The following is a 5,967-nucleotide window of genomic DNA, read 5'->3' as shown; positions in this document are numbered from 1 at the left end:
AATATGGGTTTCCAATGAAGGGGAGGAATTAGATTTTAACTGAAAGGGAAAGTCTTGAGCGCCACCTGCAGGCACCATTGTGTAATAGACATCTTGGATAATCCAGATGCAGCTGCTGCCAGTGACCTGTATATAAGATGCTGAAAGGAATGGAGGGGAGCATGGAGAACTCTGGCGGTAGTAAATATGGGGACACATTTACATATTGCAAAGGGTTAAAAAAAAATAAAAATAAATAAATAAACCAGGGTCTATTGTTTTACCATATCTTCCTGATTACGGTTATGTGCCGCTATAGGATGCCCCAGTCCAGCATTGTCCTAGGACACTATATTAAGATCGCAAGGTTGCGACAACTTGTATTTTCGGTTGCAAGCGACTTTTCCAGTCTAGAGATCAATATAAGTTACATAACATTTGCAACATGTCTGATGGGTGTCGCAACCCTAAATCATACACACCAAGGCTAAGGCGACGCATAGTGACACCCAGCAGAAATGCAGTCTGTGTTTTTCCATCTCTGTCGCCCTCTACGCGGCTTTTTTGGTTTTGCGTTTTCGGCAGCTTTGCATCAATTCTGGAATTGCTATATAAGCGAGAGCCTACACGTGTAATGCTGCACATCCCTGCCCACCGCCTCACCCGTTACCAGTTTATGCCCCCACACCTAACACTCACATTCCTCTAGTCCGTACCTACTACTATTTACACCGCCTGCCCGGGCATGTCACCCACCCACACGGTGCCAGGCAATACCCCCCACCACTCACCTATTTATCCTGGCACCTCCGGCTCCCACTGGTCAGGGTTTATTCCTGTGGACGATGTGCCCTAGGTTTGCGGTGTTACCTATAATCCTCTGGATATAATTGCAGGCCTGGCGAGATGGCGGGTGTTCCCCAAATTATCTAAATTAATCTCATGTCATAGAGTTCAGGCAATGGCAACATAACACTTTTAAAGGGACAGCAATAGTAAACAAAGGGTCTGCTTTTATTCTGAAACAGCGCCACCCTTCACCATAGGATACACTTGGTATTGCATTCAATGAGAATATGCTGCAGTATCGAGCACAGCCTGTGGACACGTGTGGCGCTATTTCTGTAAACACAACAAACCCTACTTTCCAATCTCAATATTCAGTAACAATTTTATATACACTTTATAATAAATAAATATAATATATATATATATATATATATATATATATATATATACACATACACCCTATCTGCTTGCAAATATAGTTGACCCATATGACATTACGTAGTACAGGGAGTAAGGCTCTGTACACACAGCGTACTGCAACCCTCAGGTATACAGTTACTACATATACCTCTGACATATGCCATTCTATATTGTATATATAATGTATTTCAGCTCCCATCTGTAAGTTGCCATTCACATCAATGCTGTCCTACATTGTCACTAGCGCTATCTTGTACAGCGGCGATGCTGGGTATCAAGGTTCACCCCATTCACTTGAATGGGACTGAGCTGCAAACATGCCATGTGACCAATGAACATGGAATTATTTTCAGCAGCATTTTGCTATATAGGGTCTTAGCCTTCCTTAGTCATATTGGTCAGCTCTCCTGGAAGGTCCCGGTGGCTCCCAAAAAGAATGGTGACCTCCCAGAATCTGAGCGGTGTGGGAAAGTCTCCTGGGCTTGGTGGACTGCTCTCAATCCGATGAGCTAGTAGTTATTTATAAGATGACTTGGGCACGTTATATATGGATCACGTCCCGAAAACAGTGTTGAGGTTTTAGAAGCGGGAGCATATCAGGGAGTATGTAATTCTCCTATAAGGTTGGGTTCATATCTGTGTTGGAGTCCATTGGTGGACACATGGCAGACCCCTTTATAGACAATGGGGTCCACCAATATCCATGTGTAGCGGTCCAGCTCTGACATTTTGGCTCCCCCTGATGACCATAGCCCAGCACCAGTATGAACCTAGTGTAAATGCTGACAAATATCCTTACATACACATAGAAATTTCTGCAACAACCCTGCAGCGTGTGTGAATATACCCGTCTCCATCTCTCATGTAGAGAACTTTAGGCTGTGAACACAAATCCACTTCTGGACTTTGGCTCAAAAACCGAACGTGTGATCCCAGCCTGAATACAAAGGCTCCAGTGTGTCCACTTATTGCCGTATTACCATGGAAAACAATGAAATTAGCAGAAAACCTCCCGGTAATTTCCTCCATTAATCCCTACTTACAGCTTATTGGACTCCATTACGAGTAATTATATTAAATACAGGTTCCCAGAATAAACAGCGCAGGTTACATATTTACACTCCCAGGTCATGTGATGTGTCCTAGGATGGTGGCTGGGTCACAGGGGACGCCTGGGCGCACGACTGTCTCGTTTGCATAGTCACTGCATGTAAATATGGGCAGACGGTGCATTATGGGAGTCGTATTGACAGCAGCGAGTTGCTTAGGAACGTACAGTACAGCTTGGAAGGAGATCAGGAGAGTGCGAGCAAGTGAGAGAGGCTGGGCTAGAGGAGACGTGACGCGGGACACGTTATATAACACCGTCAGCAGTTCACGTAAGGTAGTCCAAGGCGGTCTATTGTAGGAGAACAAAGCGAGCGTAAAATCTGCCACTTAATGTAAAAGCTCGCCGGTAGCTACACGTCCTTGAGTCGTCTTCCTCAGCACAGAAGTGCCGTTTCTTAATTCCATCTTTTTCTGGAAAGACTAGATGACAGCCATAATGTCCTTCACTGCTACGCAGCCGTCATTCAGCTTTCCCAGTATCCTGAATGGTAGACATGATGACTAGTTATGCAGGGGTCACACGACCGTTGGATTCTGTTATGAAGGGGTCCATTAAAAAAACAAAAGCAAATGGACACCTATCGTAACAGACATTAACTGACACTAAGGGTGGGTTCACACCTGCGCCTGGTCTCCGCTTTGTGGGTTTCCATCTTCTGCCTGAGAAACTAGACAGGAGAAGGAAATCGGCAGTCAGTGTCCGCCCGTGAGCGTCTTCCGGTCTCCACGGCGAAACCAGGTTTTGTTTTTTGTTTTTTAAAGAGGACCTTTCACCATATCCGGGCACAGGCAGTTCTATATACTGCCAGAAAGCTGACAGTGCGCTGAATTCAGCGCACTGTCGGCTTTCCCGATCTGTGCCCGGTGTGAAGAGCTTACGGCCCGGTACTGTAGCGCTTTACAGTCAGAAGGGCGTTTCTGATCATTAGCCGGGAACGTCCTTCTGCCTCGTGGCGCCAATCGCGCTGTACTGTGGAGCGGGGAGGAACTCCCCCCTCCCGCTCCTGATAATGCTCGTCTATGGACAAGCTGTGTGAGCAGAGGGAGGGGGCGTTCCTCCCCGCTCCACAGTACAGCGCGATAGGCGCTGCTAGGCAGAAGGACGTTCCTGGCTAATGGTCAGAAACGCCCTTCTGACTGTAAAGCGCTACGGTACCGGGCCGTAAGCTCTTCACACCGGGCACAGATCGGGAAAGCCGACAGTGCACTGAATTCAGCGCACTGTCAGCTTTCTGGCAGTATATAGAACTGCCTGTGCCCGGATATGGCGAAAGGTCCTCTTTAATTGGACACAAAGTCCTGCATGTCCGACTGTGTCCGGCTAAGAAGGAAAAAAACAAGAATAAAAAAAAAAGAAAACAAAAAACAAACACCAGTTTCGCCATGGAGACCAGAAGACGCTCACAGGCGGACACTGACTGCCGGGTTTCTGTCTCCTGTCCAGTTTCTTGGGCAGACGATGGAAACCTGCAAAGCTGAGAACGGGCGCAGGTGTGAACCCGCCTTACTTGAGGTGTCTGGGTTTTTGTTATCAGTAAGTGTCCGTTTTTTTATATACTGTCCGTTTGTTTTGTTTTTTTGCTTTCTGAGCAGGTGCAGAAAATAAACGGACACAAAATAACAGACAGTAACTGATGGCTATCACTTAGTGTCCGTTACCCATAGACCTCAGTGTTAAAAAAACAAAACAAAAAAACCAGACACTTGCTGTCCGTTTTTTCAAATGGACAGAAAAGTCCTGCATGTAGGTTTTTTTTTGTCCGCTTTAAAAAACGAACATGGTTGTAAATGGACACTAAAGGACACAAGATAAAATCCCATTGAAATGAATGGAAATTGCAGACGGACACAGCTAGTGTAGGTTGCCAAAATTTTGTACGGACAATAACCACGAACACTGCTGAGCGGACATCAACGATCGTGTGAACGCCCATATATTATATATATATATATATATATATACATACACATACACACACACACACACACATACATACACACATATATACCTTACACCTTTGTGTTGTATGGGTAAGGTCAGCGACTCCCCTGTGGGTGCTGTAAAGGTGGCTGCTTACTACTGTCATTGTAGCTCTCCTCCAGAAGGAAGAAAGTTGTCTTGTAGCGCCACCTATAGGTAGCTACTCTGTCCTGGCTTATTCTGTGCTGTGAAGCTTAGTCTGTGTGTGATTTACCAGATTTACCAGCCTCAATAGTATGTGGGGAAACAGACCTTTAGCATCAGTCATGTATGAAGCTCCTTGCAAAATACTTACCTTGTAAGACTTCATGCACATGACCGGATCAGCGAAAACGGCATGGATGACGACCGGATTGGTGCCTGCGGATTTCGCTGACCCATCCATTCTAGTGAATGAGCCGAGCCACAATTGCAGACAGGTATAGCTCTTAAATACAGCCCGGACACACTGCGGCAAACACTACGGCTGTGTATGGGCCCGTATTTTTATCTGCAATTGTAGACATAACTGCGGCAGTTTCATGGCCGAGTTTGGTCATGTGAATATGGCTGAAGTCTACGTCCATCCTATTAAAGAGCCTTGCAAGATGAGTAGGGTATCTACGTGCTTTGGCCGATATTACTAATCATGTGACGGTGCAGATGTCTGATAGGTGGGAGCCTCTACCTTTTTTGAATGGGGGTCTTGCATATATTTCTGGTTCTATTCCTCCCATAGCTACACTCTTACTACTTCTACCTTCACTGTTCTGGTGACAGACTGAGCCCTGGTCGGCCACGTACAGGTTCTATAAGAATAGTTTCTCCCTGTTGGAGGAGAGCTAATCCACATACTTATAGCCGGGTGCATTACCTGTAAGACTTCCTATGGAAGGTGCCCCTGGTCATGTAACAGGAGTCGCAGCCAAAGTTTATATACTACCAGAGATAACCTGAACTGCTGCATTGGTTTAAACCGCTGCAGCGAGATATCTTATCACAGAAGAGAACAAAAACAATGAAACGTCATTGAAAACTGTTTTTCCAGGCCCAGGTCCCTCTTCCACATAACAAGTACCTACAGTAGGGGCCACATCACAGATTTTGCATTGGGGCCCAGGAGCTTCATGTTGCAATGCATTTGGTTAAACTGCTGCAGTGAGATATCTTATCACAGAATACAATAAAAATGTATATTAGAAAAAAAAAAAACATTTTTTCAATGACTTTTCATTGGCTTTTGTTGCCTTCTGTGTTAAAGGGAATCTGTTAGTGAGATTTGGGACACTTTTTTTTTTTTTTTTGCAAAGTTTTGGAGTTTTGTTAAAGGGTTAAAATGTAAATAAAACATATAATATAAATTTGGTATCCCCAGAATCGTACCAAAACATAGAATACAGGTGATATGTCATTTTTATTGCACAGTGAACGCCATAAAAACGAAGCCGGTAAGAAAGTCGCACAAATACACTTTTTCTCCAATTCCACCCCATTATGATTTTCTTTTCCAGCTTCCCAGGACATTGTACAGAATAATTACACAGATATTAATACAGATACCATTATAAAGATCAATTTCTCCTACTAACATTAAGACCTCATATGAGAAATAAAAAAAAAAAAAAAAGTTATGGGGTTTGGAAGGTGAAGAGTCAAAATCAAAACCGAAAAATGCCCGCAGCAGGAAGGGAGTTAAGATATCACGCAGC

Source organism: Leptodactylus fuscus, chromosome 5, assembly GCF_031893055.1.
Source record: "Leptodactylus fuscus isolate aLepFus1 chromosome 5, aLepFus1.hap2, whole genome shotgun sequence".
NCBI classification, from domain to species: Eukaryota; Metazoa; Chordata; class Amphibia; order Anura; family Leptodactylidae; genus Leptodactylus; species Leptodactylus fuscus.
This window is presented reverse-complemented; position numbering follows the sequence as displayed.